Source organism: Micropterus dolomieu, linkage group LG11 (genome assembly GCF_021292245.1).
Source record: "Micropterus dolomieu isolate WLL.071019.BEF.003 ecotype Adirondacks linkage group LG11, ASM2129224v1, whole genome shotgun sequence".
NCBI classification, from domain to species: Eukaryota; Metazoa; Chordata; class Actinopteri; order Centrarchiformes; family Centrarchidae; genus Micropterus; species Micropterus dolomieu.
The window spans coordinates 14,056,976-14,074,956 of record NC_060160.1 but is presented as its reverse complement, the minus strand read 5'-3'; the positions used below and the strand labels follow the sequence as shown (position 1 = coordinate 14,074,956).

At 40.0% G+C, this 17,981-nt stretch overlaps 1 long non-coding RNA gene across 1 annotated transcript in view; it reads left to right on the top strand.

The window, feature by feature from the left end:
- LOC123978502 overlaps nucleotides 1-16,365 on the top strand; it is a 33,827-nt gene extending 17,462 nt beyond the window's left edge. The window contains exons 3-5 of the long non-coding RNA XR_006826984.1: nucleotides 14,105-14,466; nucleotides 14,567-14,662; nucleotides 15,892-16,365. This is a non-coding gene — a long non-coding RNA (uncharacterized LOC123978502). The remainder of the gene's footprint in view (nucleotides 1-14,104; nucleotides 14,467-14,566; nucleotides 14,663-15,891) is intronic.
- Nucleotides 16,366-17,981: the final 1,616 nt, after the last annotated feature.

Here is a 17,981-nt window from a genome sequence, read left to right as displayed (position 1 = left end):
ATGTGTTAGTAGGCCTAATATAGCTTATTCCTTTGTGCCATAGACCTTTATTGTTGTCCAAAAACTAAAAAAACTCATAAATGAGCCACACTGTTGCACTGGGTGACTTGTTATTTTACTCTGATGATCATGGGAATTGTAGTTTATTTTAAGTGCCTGGCTGCAGTGGAAAAGTAAAATAAAAATTCCTTTCCTAAACTTTTCCTTGGATGGTCCAGTGGCCTATGCTAAAGTATGTAACAAAGGAAGCATTGAGCCACCTTAGCTTTTAGAGAATTTGACCAGCTCTTGTCACGGCTATTACTTAAACACTTCCAGGTCATTTCACTCAGTTAGGAACTTTCCTAACCAAAAAAGACTATTATCCTTGTCTACAGTGTTCTGGTGATAAAAATAATTCCCAATAAATGCACAACTTACTCGTGTTTGAGTGACAATTGCTGAAAACTACAGTGCCCAGTCGTTTCAGGAAATTGCTGTGCTTTTTCAAAAAATTTAAGTATATATTTGTGAACTGTTTTAAAGATTTAAGTTTACATGCCCTGGGACGCCCTGCCCCAAAACTATGAAGTAGTGTCATGTTCACTGACACTGTCCTGTCTCAGCGAAAGTGGACAGTTGATGCTATTGAAGTCATGTGTGTGTGTGAAGGTGTTGTGTGTAAGGGTTCAAATGCAATTTTTTATTTTTTGAAGGGAGCCTCCTGGCACTAGAATATGTATGAGTACATACATATATATATAAAATCTTCAAAGACTGGCCATGTGGTCATTAGGGGCTAGGGAATGCATTATATCAATGTGGGTCCTCAAAAGAATAGAATTACAAACATGTGTGTGGCTCCACCTCAGCTTCAGTTATTTGAAAACGTCTGCCTGGGCATTGCATCTACCTATGCACTTAGAGATCCTGGCAACACACACACACACACACACACACACACACACACACACACACACACACACACACACACACACACACACACACACACACACACCTCTGCTTCTCTTTAAAGGGCCTGCAGTGAATATTATAGTAAGTGTTGAACAATTACAACGCTGCAGCAGGAACATTTCAATGTGTGTGTTTTTTTTTCAAGGACTTGCAAAACTCATTAAAGCATTTTTATCTCACAGGGAAGAAGTGAAGTAAAAATGAAGAAACACCATTAACTGTATTAATTTGAGCTCACACTCAGTCAAAGGTTGTGAGGTGGGTCTGCTAATGAAAACAATTTAATTTGGCTAATCTCATTTTGCTGACATGAACATTTGTACAGGCTGTTAACACAACCTGAACTAATGCTACAGAGAAAAACACAAGGATGAAAGGCAAACATAAAAAGGCTGCATGTTGACCTAATGCTTTAAAATCAACTTTCACATTATATTGTAACCAGCAGATTTTCTTCACTCAGTGTGGAATTTTTGTCTTGTTATATCATTTTATCTTGACTGTTAGAAGTACTTTTCCCCCGAGTTAATCAGACGTTTTCTTGGCAAAAACATCCTGGGGGAGATTATAGGCTTTCCCAACTGCAGTAAGTGGTGACACAATTTGAATGCACTGAGCTCTATACAGAGGATAAAAGACAAACTTGGCCCATTAGAAACTGACATATATAAGTTAAATCTAGTCTCTTTGTCTGTCTTTGTCTTCTTGTCATTAAAACAAACAATGTTGTAATGAGGAAAGCTGGGATTTAATCTCAAGATGTATTTTGTTTGAATAATCCTCTACATTAAGACGAAGTTGGAAGATAATGAGATTAAAAGCAAAGTAGATATTGGCAGTAGTGAATTCTCATATATAGTAATTTATACTGAAACAACAAACAGTAAAATAATAGACAGTCTGGGGAATGTAAACATTTTCTTATTATGTACATATACATACATATATACGCATATATACACACAATCACAGTGACCCAGTAAAATCGATGCCTTTGTACTTCTACGTACCGTACATCAAATAGTTTTGTGTAACACTGCTAGTTTTATTATAGATTAGCATAGCTGTGCTCACGACTGACTAGCATAATAAATGCATGATGTTCACAGCAGCAGGAAAAGCTGTCATTTGTTGAGAAATACACTAGTTAAGCTCTGATCTGCTGCTTAGTAAGACTATACTGTATTCTCCCAAAGCACACTCAAGCCGTTCAAAATGATTATCTTCATTAATAATACATATTAACATAAAGCATGGAATGGTACTTTGACATACAAATGGGCATGACTAGGGTGAATGAGAAAATGGATTCACAAATTAGCCTACAGTATGATTTAGTGGAAAGGTTATTTGATTGCAGCTAGATAGTATTTAGTGTTGCAGTAGCAGACTGTTAGATGGAATGACACTGAAAGTAAAGTCAAAGTGAAATTTGAATTCCTGCTTTTTGTGTGAGGAAATGTAAACTATAGTGATATTACAGAAATTTATAGCTATTTTGCATATTTTTATAGGATTAAACCAGTGGGGGAAAGTAACTACGTGCATTTACTCCAGTACTAATTTTGAGGTACTTGTACTATATAAATATATATACAAATATAAATCTAAGCTAATAAATTTAGATATATTATTAGCATCACTTTTACTAACTGAAAATTATTTTTACATACAAATGCATCACAAATTATACTCCAGTAATATAATATAGTCATTCTGCATAATCATCCTTTCACTTTTACTACTATAAGAATATTGTATGCTAATGTTTAGCTACTGCAACTGGATATTTGACTTTCTTACAAACAGACCCCCCCCCCCCCCCCCCCCCCCCCCCCCCGCTCCTCCACTCTAGTGCTCAACACCGGAGCCTCACAGGGCTGTGTGCTCAGCCCCCCTATTAACGCTGTACATCACGTACATCAGTGGAGCTGAGGTGGAGCAGGTGAACAGTTTCAGGAGTAGACTAGTTATACTACCTTAAGTGTGAGCACCATGGTGTGTACTTGTTTGTTAGTTTATTGTTTTCCATCCGTTGGTTCATTTGCTTTGCCCTTTTGCTAACCTGTATTGTAACTTTTGACTGTTAACTTCTGAAAAGAGGCATGGTATCCATTACAGGAACTCTTTATTGTCAACTTTTAACAAGCGTCACAATAAAAATATTTGTAACTCATCTTCCTATTGCTTGCTTTCCCAGTCACTATTTCTGACTGCTGTGCACATGGAAGCGTGTTGCATTGCTTCGACCTCACCAGTTTGAGCTGTAGCATAATGGCATATTTAGCAATGGTTTTCATACAGTGATTTCAAAGTTTATTGCTAATATCTTGCATTTTGATACTTTTGAAAATGTAATGTACAAATGTAGCTAATATAAACATTTGTCATATCACTTTTTTAATCTTATTTTAACACTTAAACTCCTGCACACTCAGCTTTGTGTCACAGCAAACAGCAAATATATATATTGATATTTTTTTACAAAAATTTTATTAAAATAAAATAAACTTTGACTTTAGTTTGACTAAATTTAATATCTTACTTGATTGGTGGGAAATTTCTTTCTAACATTTTACAAAGTATAGAATTGACAATGGTCAGAAGTAACTAAATTTGTGTGACAGGAGAGGCGGTGCTGACTATGTTAAAGACAGGAACTTGTTTTGGTGAGGTATTATTGATTATTTCATGTATGTTGTGAACTAAACGGAAGGCCCCACATACAGTGTTAATGTCCAAAATCTGTCCTTGTAGAGCAGATGTGCCATTGTAAGGTTGCCCTCTCATGTCAATGTCAACGCTGCATAAGTAATATGTTTCTTAAATGAATCTGGCACGCTTGCACACAGTTCGTAGGTCAATTTAGATTTTTGTAGGTTGCACACACGCTGTACATGGCTAACATAATGTCAATGTGGATAACAAATAGTAACACATCACCCACAAGTTCTCAAACATTCATCTAACCCAACTGACTGAATGAAGTGACTGGACAGATGGAAATTCAGCCTAAACAGCTACTAATTCAGGCTCATTTGTATCTTTGGAGAGGCACAAAACACAAACAGCAGAATGTTTACTGAGAGCAGATTGTCTCTGTAAATGTCCTGCACCCACAGCTCAGCCCAATGCTGTTTGCTCACATAATGAACAGCTGCTGACAAAGGCCTCAGGTGACACACACACACACATACATAAACACACCAGAATCCAGCAAGAAAACAGCCAAAATCACCATTATAGCACATACCCGCCCAGAAGACTGAACATGGACAACTCAGCTGTGACCACGTGTTTACACTTATCGTCAAGTAACATATTAATCTAATTGTCCTTTCCCTCCCAAAATACAAACCGGCACCTTTCAGTTGCCTTTATTTCTTTTTGCATCTTTTGTCACTTTAGCTTATTTCTCAATCGAATAGGCTACAAGCTTACAAAGGAAACCTTTTGCATCATTTAATGTTTGTGTGGGAAGGCAACCCAGGTGAAGCATGCTCACTGAGATGCGCTTCTATTTATGTTATTCCATTTGAGAGGTGATGTGTATTGACCTGAAAGTAGCAAGTAGCAACTTACACTTGGATGCGAAATGTCTCACCCCACTTGTGGAGGTTTGGGATCCTCACTGTATCTTTTTCAGTCGCCTTTCTGTCACCTGCATAATAAGTCGTGGACATTTTTTTTTGTTTTGTCAAAGTTGTAATACAGTATTTGTCTGACACAACTGACTGTCCTGTCTTCTATTGCTACCTTTCTGAATCTTTCCATTCTCACGTTTCATAGGCCTATGCCGTTTACAATGAAAATTATAGCAGATGTACCGTCAAAATGTCGTCTTTTTTTAAACAATAGGCCCTTGATTTCAAACAGAGGTACACAAAAGCCAATTTCTCTTTTATAACCAGCAACCTTTAATTTTTGTAACTGGAAACTAGCTGACAGATTTTATCAGCTGCAGCTAGCTAGCTAATTAAGCTAATATAAGTAACATGAGTTAGTTGAAAACATTTCTAGCTGACTTGTTTTAAAATACGGAAACTTGTAAAAACAGTATGGATTGGGATGTACAGTATTTGGCAAATGTAATGCCACCTCAGACAAGGAGCTGAGGTCGCAGGAGTTTGTGATTGACAGAGCCGCTAATGTGACCCTAAACAGTAACAGCTTCCAGGTCCAGTTCCCTTCACAAAGAGGAAATATTACACAGTAAAAGTGCTAGTTGTGAAAGCGGGAAAGGGGCTTTTGTTTAAGGTATATTCTGTATGCCATTATTAGACAGACAACAGAAAAGAGATGACAGGAAACAAGGGAAGAGAGATTTAGGGATCAACATGCAATGGAGGTCTTCAATCAGATGCAAATAGGGGACGTTGCAGTTTAGGTTCAGTGCCAAGGCACACCCAGGCCAGCTGGGCACCTCGAACAGGACTGGTGGGATAAGGGTGTCACCTACAAATCTGCCTATTTTTTTATTTTTTTTTTATTTTTATGCACAATGTACACATTTGTGTTCAGATATGCAGGTGCCTATTATCCACAGGTACTGTATCCCCTCTAAAATTATTATTATTCAAATCTATTCTATTGCTGAAATGACAGAATTGACAGGGGTGAGTAATGCTCATTTTGTGTGATATTGAAACAGAGATGTTTTGATCACTTAGAAGGTTTTAAGAAGCAGCTTTGTGTTGCTCTGAGAAACCGCAGTGTGTTGTGTGTTAACGGCTGCAGTTCAGGCACAAAAGACAATCCGTGTAGCTCTCTGGCTCTCACTCCCTCACATGGTTTTCTGCTAGGATGGATCTTAGCAAGAACTCCCGGGCCGTGCTGACGTCCAGTTCCTTGTCTAGTCAGCATCTGAAGGTCGGTCTGCTTGGTGGGATTTGAACTGACAGAGTTTGGGTGAGGAGCCAAGTTCCCGGCGCTTCCAATGGCAGCTGGCGTAAGGATTAATGAGCTGATCCTGATTCCATCATTTCCACTGCACAACCCAACTATAAGGAGTGACCTGACTCAGTGCTTAAGTGTAGTGTGTGCATATGTATGGGTATGTGACTGAGTGGACTCACCAGCGTTAACTGCATCAGACAGGTGACTCATGTGGAAACAACATTATCCTGGGGCAAACTGAGCAAGGGAAAAATCCCACTGGAATTTAGATTCATGCATAACTTAGAGAGGAAAGTTTCTAGCACACAGGTGTGTGTGTGTGTGTGTGTGTGTGTGTGTGTGTGAGAGAGAGAGAGACTCCCCAAAATACACTCTAGTCTGAGGGGTAGGTTTCTTTCAACACTGGAGAGGATGCATATTAAGCAGGAGTTTAAGGGTCCACTTCATTTTCTGCATTCTGGTGAATTGTTCTGTACCATTTTCTGCATTTTCTGCATCACCTTATGGTGGAAATGTATTTATGGTGACAGTTCAAAATATATACTGTATATAATAATAATATAGAATATAATTTAACATCATCCCTGATGAGTCAGCACCTAGGCATAGGCATGATTTAGTCTGTGACACCTACTCACATCAAAGATACATTAATTCATTTATAAACCCCTGGACTTTAATTGGTCCTGTGTTTCAGCAAGACTTCTTCTCATGTCCAAAACTTTCTGCAAATTTAAAATCTATCCCACATATCTGTGTTCTCTGACATTTGGAGAATAAAGTCGTAATATTTGAACAATGTCAACCTGCCCTATACTCTGCTGTGCATTAAATCAGCCTGTTATTGCCCTGCTGATGTGGTAGTATCCCCTTCAGACCGTCTGACAGTCACAGAAGTGCATTTGGGACTGTACTGGATGAAACAGCTGTTTATTATTATAAAGGCAAAGAATATTGGTGAAAGAATGGATTAGCACATGCAGGTAGCAGTTCAGCTGACGCGACTTACCGTCTTGTGATGGAATCTTGAAGTGGCTGTGGCGTTCACACTACGTGACTGATCAGTGACAGAGGGTCACACACTACATGAGCTGACAACGACTCTGTCACCCAATGGCTGGTCTCCAAACCACGTTTTGTCAAGAAAACACATGAAATATGAAACAGGAAATGACGAAAATCTACACATACAACAGTTATTATTTGTTATTATAAAGATAGCAATTATAAAGACAAAGAATATGGGTGAAAGAATGGATTAGCACACGCAGGTAGCAGGCACTGTCTGAGCTACAGAGAGAGCTGGAGGTGAGTAAAAAGGGTTTTGCGGTGAAAAGTAGTTGCCTGCTCTTCCAGCTGCCTGCTCTCATTGGCTGGATGTGGATGTCGAGTCAGCCGACTCTTCCAGATATTTATCATGCTAGATGTCTGTCTGTCGGCTATGTGTCAGAAATGTGTCTGGGATCCAATTGAGTAGTTCACACATAACGACTGGTGACCACCGATCTCGCCAACCGGCAAAGCCGTAGATTGGTCACTTTCACTGCACTGTAACGTCCTGTTTTCCTCTTTTTCTTTGTTTTTAGATTTTCAGTGAACACTATTTACACGGTGAGAAATGAGTAGGTAATTGAGTGAAAAGATAAAGACAGTAAGATTGAACAGAGTGAAGGAAGTGGTCTTAAATCTCGCGCCTGAGTGATTTGCAGGACCCTCTGTCCACCTGTAAATGCACAAGTGGGTCCAGAGTATAACTGGATGAAAGTGGCAGACAGACATGTCCTGGTTTCTCTGTAGTGTCCGAGGTTTTTTGAGGTTTCCAGCTGATAAGTTGGGTTTGCAGCGCGTAGCCTCAGACATAACCAAACTCAGTGGACACAAATATTGCTATGGACCCGAGTACAGACAAGCTAGAGAGAGTAGATACTTCTCTGTTTATTCTCTTTTCAAAGACAAAAAATAATTGTAAATCAATTATTTGCTCAACCCCTCAGCCTTTTTTTATTTTCTATTTAACTCTTAACCCTGATTGTACACTGTGCTGTAACTTTTACTGTCCTGTTTTTTTATTATCCTGTTTTTATATTCTATAATATTTTAATGAGTTTCTTTTTCAATTTCCTTTGCTTTTATGTTTGATGTAAGTTTTGAATTGCCTTGTTGTTGAAATGAACTATACAAATAAACTTGCCTTGCCTAGGCTTAAACAAGAGGGACGCAGAGACAGCAGCGACACAGAGTTACCAATCAGAGTAAAGACTCCAAACTTTTTACAAGTCTAAATATCTGTAGACTGCCAGGAGATGCTGCCACATGACTCGAAGCAACCTATTCTATTATGACTTTATTCTCATATATTACAACTTTGTTTCTCATAATATTATGACTTAATTCTTGGAATCTCAGATTACTATTATTTTGTTGTAACAGAGGTCCTAATACTCCATAGTTGACAGACTACAATTCCAGCTTTTATGTTGTTCTCTCACTAATTTGCGGCTGTTAATCGTTACCAAACATCAAATACACTGACACTGACTAGACAGACATTGACTAGACAGACACTGACGCACAACAGCGGTTATATGTACATTTTTGATCAGAATGAATGCTGGACAGTTCAGTAGTTGCTGGATATTAGTATGGACATGTCTCTACTGCCCCTACCTAATTCTGTGCCCTCTGTGCTCTAGATAGTGTTGTGCTGTTTTAATTTCTACACTTGGTCCAGCAATTCACACAAGTCACTAAATATATGTTATGTTTCAGGGACATGAGGGACCCGCAGCCTTTCCCTTTGGAGCAATAGCCGGGCTTCAACTCAGAGCAAATTAGACCAAATAATCTCGCTCTGGCTCTCACCCAGGTCTATAAAAAACATGTTCTTCATTACTTTAATGGGTGAAAGAATGGATTAGTTAATGGGACACAGTATAGTTATTTAAAATCCATTTGGCGAAAGAATACCCGTTAGCTGCTTGTCATTTGGAAACAGATCCCACTTTGGTCCAACTCCATTCACTGTAGATGTAGTAGTGATATCAGGCCACTGCACAGTTTTCATCTGATTGCTCTGATTGCATTCACCGGGGCACAACTCTCATCTTGTTATTCTGAAAAACTGATCATTGATCGGTACTCTGACACGGAGCTGTTGACTGAATGCTGCTGCTATGACCGAAGGCCTGCTTATGCTGATAAAGTGTTATTGTGTGTAGTGTATATTTATGTGTGTAACCAAAAAATGGACTGATGATTTTTTTCACAGCTGTGAAGCGAAATAACTGACACAGTGCAGATGGAGATTTTGACACTTTGACATGTTCACCACCTACTGTGAACCGTTCCTCAAACTAAACAGTCTGTTCACAAGTCAACGGACTGTGTCTCCTACAAATGATGTTAATATACTACTAATTTGTTTTGCCAATTACATTTTGATGGGAAACATAATCACTGCCTGCATTATGTTCCCTGGCAACCTTTTTCCTAGTGAAGGAAGTGCTTTCATTCCTGTAATACGCACTACTCGTAGAGAGGAGGTCAAGGTGGGTTGCAGTTGCTACAAGTGGATATTGTAGCAAAACAAACTATATGTGTTGTCAGTGAATATTTTGCTGATATATTCAGTATCATCATTTTGCCACCTGGCAGATACGTTAATTAACATTTCCCCATTATGTTGAAATGTAATACAGGTGGAACAATGTTTAAATCAATAGTAAATAAATGTGATCAATGGAAGACAGGGTTGACTGTTAATTCATAATGCAGATAAGATAATTCGTAAGTATGCTGTTTGCTGCAATATTCCCCTGGCAGCTGTTGTGCAACTTCAGTATTTTGTTTTGCTTGAATTTTTTGAGACATAGTATAAGTAGTAGTAGTAGTAGTAGTAGTAGTGGTAGTATCAACAATCCAGCATTTTCACCAGTGCCATAAAAGTATCTCTCACAACTGTATAGATGGGCATGGCTGCACAGTTATGGTGTCTGTAATTTCCCTTCACCTCTGGCTTTTTATGATCTGAACATTGTCTTATATGTGACTCAGCCAACAATGTCAGCAATGTTGCTCACATTCTCCTACATTCTTCATGCTGCTGACATGTATCCTCATCGTTTGGTCCTGCCTCTGTAGCGCTACATTTGAGAATGCACTCAAGTAGCTCTCAGAGCTGAGTGCACTGGCAAACATTTCTCAGGGTAGTGGACGTGTTTGCTTTTTGAATTAGATTTGTGGTTAGTGGTATTGCACCTTTGGAAGCAGCTGATACAGCAGATATCTGATATTTTGCTCAATTGATTTTGTCCGACTTTTTAAAACCAAACCATGTCCACGTATGTATGAAGCACTGATTTATCACTCATTTATTCCTGTTCTTCACTCAGTAGCCATTACACAGAAATGTGTGCTTGTGTTAACATAAAAGGGATATGTAGGCTATAATTAAGATCCATTCTACAAACCCAAGCCCCCCACTCCATCAACGACTGTCGCCTGGCGAATTAACTGAACCAATTCTGCTGCCGCTTTGAGAGTCAATCAGACAACATCCCCCGTGACTCCTCTGCTCAGCTTCAGCCCCAGTCCACCCCCCCTCTCTCCATCTCAGAGAGGGATGTCAGCAGACTATTTAGGAGGCAGAAACCCCGCAAAGCAGCTGTCCCGTACTCTGTCTCCCCATCCACCCTGAAGCACTGTGCTGATCAGCTGTCTCTGGTGTTCTTCTGACTTTTTTAACACCTCACTGGAGACTCGCCATGTGCCAGCCTGCTTCAAAGCCTCCACCATCATCCCTGTCCCCAAAAAACCAAGGACCACAGGACTAAACAACTTCAGACCCGTCGCCCTGACCTCTGTGGTAAGGAAGTCCTTAGAGCACTTTGTGTTGTCCCACCTTAAATATATCACAGACCCACTCCTGGACCCCCTGCAGTTCGCCTACAGAGCCAACATCATCCTTCAGCACAGGGACTCCCCTGGAGCCTAAACCAGCATCCTGTTTGTGGATTTCAGCTCTGCTTTCAACACCATCATTCTCGGTCCTACTGCCGGACAAGCTGAACGTGCCTGACTCCACCTGCAGGTGAATCACTGACTTCCTGACGGACAGGAAGCAGCATGTGAAGCTGGGAAAACATGTCTCTGATTACACCACCCTCATTGGGCTCATCTCTGGTGGGGATGAGTCCGTCTACAGGTGGGAGATTGTCCATCTGGTGACCTGGTGCAGCCAGAACAGTCTGAAGCTCAATGCTCTGAAGAGAGTGGAGATGGTCGTGGACTTCAGAAAGAGCACAGCCCCACCTTCCCCCATCATCCTGTGTGACTTCTCAGTCGCTAGTGTTGGCTCCTTCTGCCTTCTGGGCACCATCATCTCCCAGGACCTCAAGTGGGAGTTGAACATCACCTCCCTCACCAAGAAGACCCAGCAGAGGATGTACTTCCTGTGGCAGCTGAAGAAGTTCAGCCTGCCAAGGTCAGTGGTGGTGCACTTCTACACCGCCATCATTGAGTCCATCCTCACCTCCTCCATCACCATCTGGTACGCTGCTGCCACTGCCAGGGACAAGGGCAGGCTGCAGCGCATCATTCGCCCTCCAGAGAAGGTGATTGCCTGCAATCATCCATCGCTTCAGGACCTGTACGCCTCCAGGACTCTGAAGCGAGCAGGAAAGATTGCAGCTGACTCCTCCCACCCTGGACACAAACTGTTTCAGACTCTCCCCTCTGACAAGAGGCTGCGGTCCATCAGGTCCAAAACCTCTCACCACAAAAACAGCTTCTTCCCTTCTGCAGCTAGCCTCCTCACTGACACTCCTCCCCTTTCAAATAATACAAATGTCACTGCACATGTAAATATTATTTAATTTCATATCATATCACGCACAAACCTTGCACATTGCACATATTTGTTGTCAATTGTTAATCGTTGTTGTTCTGTATTTTTATGCTGTCAATTTATATATTTATGTACACAATATTCTCTTCCGTTGCAATACGGCTGCACAACAGAAACCACAGTAATGCACATGTAAATATCCCATCTCACTCATCTGCTTGTCAGTGCTTTTGACAGCAGTATCAGAGCTGAGTGTGTGCACAATACAGTATATGTGTGTATTTATTACAGTACATAAATTACTACATGGTGTAGTAATGTTTGATTGTTACAGGGTCCACGTGCTTCAACATTCAGCTGAAGCAGGAAGATGCTGCATTTCCTCTTTGAGAAATTATGTTCACAAACAACTATATTCTATTGTAAAAATGTATTTTGGGGAAAGAATGCTAAATTTTATCAACATATCAGGACTGAACGCAATCAAGTTAAATTTATTTTGATGACATCTGAATAGGTTTACGTAACTAAAACAACTTGGTTAAGGTAACGAAGTGTTGTATCCTTGGTTACGTCTCAGGTGTGAAATTCCATCACTGTGTTGTTCTAGTTCTTGTATCATAATTAGAGGTTAACAACAGTAATTTGAATTTCACAAGTCTAAACTGAGCACTTTCTGAGCACTTTGAGACAAAGTAACCATTCAAAATTGTTTGTGATATAATCATGTCATTCTTCTGTTCTTCTTCTGGCTGTTGTGTGTACAGTATTACCAGGATTATGTTCCTATCTCTTCTAAACTATCTATTCTTTTTTAACAACAGTCTTCCCTTTGTTTACTATGATTTCTGCCTTTGTATCTCATGCCTTTGGCCTCTGTACTTTACCACTGCTGAAACGACTTTTTTCATGGTGAACAGTAAGAAAAGAAAACACAGCTCTGCAGCCAAATTGCCTTTGGGTTTTCTTTACACAAAAAAACAACTTCTTTTTTTATCTCTTTTGTGTTTTGTCATAATTGATAAGGTATGAAAAGTTCATTGTTGGGAAAACACAGCCTTTACAGTTAAAAACATGGTGACATTAGCATTCTGCGAATAATCCACTGGGAATTTCTTTCTGCAAGCGAATGAGCTTGCAGAATAGTAACTCAGGCAGCTGACATGCTGCCATCAGTTGGCTCCAGAGGGCCTGTTGTTTTCAATAAAGGTCTCAGTGAAACATTGGTGAGTTCGAGGCTCCACTATTAGTTTAAGGCTGACATTATTCTATATTTTTCTTATTGTCAAGAAATCCCATGCAAAGGCAAAAACTAACATTGTGTTTGACTTCCCTTCTCTGTCTTGTACTCATGCCACATTCATTCATATTCAGTCAACATTCAAGTCAAGATTACAATTACGCAACTAGGATTTTTCTGAAAGTTCCAATATATCTGACTTGATGCTTATCAATATGGAAGTGCCTGAATGCCAAAGATGGATGCCTCAAATCACTGTCTGTTGCTCAAGGTAATTAAACCCAAATTTAATGGATATAATGTTTAAGCCCTGTTTAATCTGACGGCAATTTAACATGTCGGCCTTGTGTTTGAACAAGCACCCTGGCCACTTATAGGTAAGTATAATATGGTCATTCAATGCCTGTGCACTGTTGGATTTTCTGAAATAGGCAGCAGAAGTCACCCTCTAATAACTTTAATGATGAATGATGATGGATTAGTGTGAGAGGGTCATTGCACTCATTAATTAAGGCTTCATTGGCAAAAAACTCCATGAGTGATGCAGCCTGTGAATGAATAAATGAACAATCTTCATCATACCATTGTTACCTTACAACTTTTTCTGTTTATTTAAGTACAATTACGAGTTACTTTACTTGAATATTTCCATTTTATGCTACCCCACTATGTTTATTTTAAAACTTTAAAATAAATGTTGATGTATTATTATAGATTAAACTACCTGGCAGCACATAAAGTAGTTCAAATTGGCCCCACTTTTACCAGCTGCAACATTAAAGTGATACAAATATTAACACGTTATGTTCCCCGCTCGCTCGGCTCTGGCTCGACACCAGCGCCGCTCTCCACCAGTTGTCATCTTGTCATAGAAGAAAGGTTACATAATGTTTTCTGAAACTTGGCAGCAACTGATGCAAGAGCACTTACAGTAACATTACCAATGTCTAACATTAACTCAAGATTTATAGCTTGCGGCTAAACCTCTGTGAAACCTCTGGCTTATTTTGCTCAAGTAAACATCTTTGCTAACACAGACAAGTGCAACAACACAAGCCACAGCAAGCCAGTTAATAAGTTATTACTTACAACAGAAAGAAGGCCAGCTCGGCATTGTGACGGCCCCTCTGCAGGGTTCATATTGCTGTTGGTGTGCTTTCTGTCTCCAGGGCTGCAGACCTGATTGGCAGGGTAATCAGCGGCATGGGACACACCTGGGCCTGGTGTGCCCCATGCATATAAGCCAGAGCAGCAGTCAGTCTTGGTTTGGACCTCCTCCTCTCACAGCTTTCTTTGTTTGTTTTGTTTCTTTCTTTGTTTTTACAGCACAACATCCATGCAGCACATTTTCACTCATCCTCTCCCTACACTGCTGAATTTACAGATTCTTCCTACTCATTGGTTTTGCTTATTTTCTTATTAATAAATCACTTTGTTATTTAGTTTACCCGTGTGTCTCCCGTTTTTGTCCAGTCCATGAGCCGGGCTGTGACAGCATCTGCATCTTTTCAGCTCTTGTAGCTCACACCAAGTAAAATTCAGTCCGATATTTACTCTTGTCTGGTCTCTTGCTCAGTCACTCTTTTTTTCTCTTCCTCGCTTCCTCCAACGTCTTCTTTGTCTCTTCACAGCCTCTGCCATGATACCCATAGACTTCCTGCCTGGGCAACAGAAAGCGCCCCGCGCTCGGAGTGGCAATGACAGGGACGCCACTCACCTTATTACAAGTCAGTGTGCTATCAAAATGATTTTGAAGCTATTACTTTAGATAAACATACTACATAATGTTGCTTTAAGTATATTTTGATGCTAATGCCTTTGTATCATCAAGTCAAATTTTGAATGCATGACGTTTACTTGTGACAGATTATTTCTACACTGTTGCATTGCTTTTTTTTTACTTCAGTAAAATATCTCAGTACTTCTACCACCGCTGTTAAAATATGATATAAAGCAGGTATCCATGTTTTTAACATCAAAATAATATCTGCTTAAATGTTATGAATGCTTGGATGATCTTGGATGCACCTACCTTACAGTTAATCAGGATATCAGAGGTTGTCCCCATTTCTACTCCAGCCACACTTTGCAAAGTCTCCCATCTAAATCTATCCATTCCTGTTTTTTTTTACATCCTCTGTTGCTGAGGTTAAGAATCTTACACACACACACATGTAAAAAAAAAAAATTCACCTGAAGAACTCTTTCCCAGAGACCCTCATTCATGCCTTTATCACATCCCAATTACACTATCCCCTTTTCCTCGGTGTACCCACTTGGCTGTTAATCAGACTCCAGCATGTACAGAATTCGGCTGCGAGAAGTCTCTGCCTCTTTAAAGCACCTCTCTACTTATCTTATCCTCTTCACCCCTACACACCTGCTCGCTCACTATATTCCTCAGACGCCCATCTACTCTCCACTCCCCGATCCAGGCTCCGCACTATGGGTGACAGGACCTTCAATGTGGCTGGCCCTAACTTCAGGGTTTGTGCCAGTGCGCATCTGTTGGTTGTTTTGAATAAAAACTGGAAAGTCCCATCTTTAGATAAGCCTTTCATGGTGCTTCATAATATGTATATTATTAATGTGTTCATGTGATATAGACTTCATGTACTTGATGGCTTGTTTTCTGTCGGCCTCTCATCTTTTACTGTATTACCTGACTTTTGTCAGGTGTCCTTCGTAACTCAAAAGGTGCTAAAAAATAAAATGCATTATTATATCTGTCTGTGCTATTAAAAATGTTGTTATGCACATTTCAAAAACAGGTTCCAGAAGTAGATAATATTTTGAAAGTTATGGATTTTAGATTAACAGTTGAATAAAAAGACGTAATTTTTTCAGGTACCATTGATAACTCCCCCCCCACCCATTTAGCAGCTTGTCTTGATGGATTTGTTTCTGCCTTGTGGAAATAATACAATAATGCTTTTGTTCTGTGCTTTACAAACAGGGAGGGGCTGCAAGTTTGACCTTTTAAGTGTTTGAATAGGCGAGACAATAAAGATATCGGGTTCCTTCTTGGTGAATCTCCAAGACACTACAATGAGCACACTCATCCTGCTTCATCTCCCACTAAGTCGTTTACAACTCTGTCAAATAAAGCTATGACAGGATGTGCCAGGAGTCTCACTGTAGCTACTGCAACAGTTTACAAGAGACAGAGAGGCAAATTAGAGTAATAAACTCTGACTGCAGCAAAGTCCACTCACAGTATAGTAAGGTGTTTGTAGGTCTCCGGTGTGTTTTCAGTCTGTATGAGTCCATTTAGTGTGTAAGCTTTGTTTGCATTTTTCATGTGTTGAATACATTTCTTGTTCAAAAAGATGACTCTGTTCTTTAGTGAATTTCATCCTCCTGTTCAAACACTTACATAAGAATCAGTGGTGATCTGAAATGTAAATAATAAAAACAATTTGAAGAGCAACTGATATGTTTTCTGTCTCTTTGTCACACAGAAGAACCTACCAACCCACTCAGTCCTGTTGACAGATGTAATATGGAGTTATATGGGATTTAGGAGCAAACCATAAATTGTGTCACGTGTCACATTTCCTCTCTGTCTTCAGCCACATTCCCACTTCCTCAAAACCATCAATTGACAATTCCAACTTGTCTACCAGCCCTTAGACACTTTTTCACCCTCCTCACAAGTCACTCAACAGATACCAGCCCATGTGTCTCTTTGCCAGGTCTTAGGTTTTGTCATGGGTTGGCTGAGTGAAGGCAGGGAGCTGAGGTGTGGACCCAAATGCAGACCAAAAGGCGAAGAGGTTGCAGTCCAAAAACATTTATTAAACACAAAACTGAACAAAACAGGCTTACGTGAAGCACAAGGCAAAGACCAAAACTGAAGTAATCCAACAAGCAAAGCACGGCCAGAGTAATCCAAAGAACAAGAGACAGAACAGGCAAGAACACTCAACATACGACACAAGGACGTGACAAAGACTGAAGACACAAGCAGGCATATATACACACACAGGGACTAACAAGTGGGGCGGGTGCAACACAGGTGAGGGGAATCAGGACTAATGAGACACAGGCAGGCAGAGAGACAGCAGGGGAAACAGACAGACACCAATAAGGCCATAGGAAACTAATAATAACCAGGAAGAAACAGAATATAAATAACTGAACCAGAACATAAGCAGACAAATCACTAATATACCAAAAAACTACAACTAACAGGGAAAACAGACTGAAATAAGGTTACACAGAACGCGGAACAAACATGGACAAAATAACATAAGTACACGGACCAGGAGTAGACACTAAGACACGGATAAGAATGCAGGACATAGACAAGACAAGACAGATACTAAGAAAACTTAAACATGCGAATGAACAAAGGACTAGACTTAGCTACAAAACCCTAAACATGACAAGATCAAATAAAACTATAGAAACACAGAATCCAAAAACAGACTAAAACAGGAAAGGCATGAACACAAAACCACACTCCTAACAGGTTTACAGGTTTGGCCTGTCAGCTTGACCAGGGCCAGAACCTGGCTGTCTGCCTACCATCACCTGCCTGTAAGCTGATTTATGTACAATAAATCATAGAACTGCACCTGTCTGCCTGTTTTGTCTGCGTTTGGATCCTGCCTGCACTCCCAACCATGACAGTAATATCCCCGATCCAGCCTGGGACCTTTGTTGCATGTTATTCCCCAACTGTATCTCCCCTCATCTGTCTATAGTTAACTTGATTTTAAGGCCTTTACGTTTCATTGTGACTGTTTGTGCCTTATATGACGTGACAAATAAAATGGATTGATTGATAAATAAAATACTCATGATTCATGAAAGAAAGCCAATGAGAAAAACCTGTTATGCCATAATGTCATTATATTATCAGTCTATCTGGTCATAAATGAAGCACAACATAATCAGTCTGTCATTTAAAAAAGGACTTAAGTGATGTAATGGATTTATAATTCTGTCTCATACACCTATATGAATGAAGGTGGCTGGCAGCTCTAAAAAAGGATCTCACCATTTGGTCTGTCCAGTGTTTGCTGGTGAGAGAAACTTTCA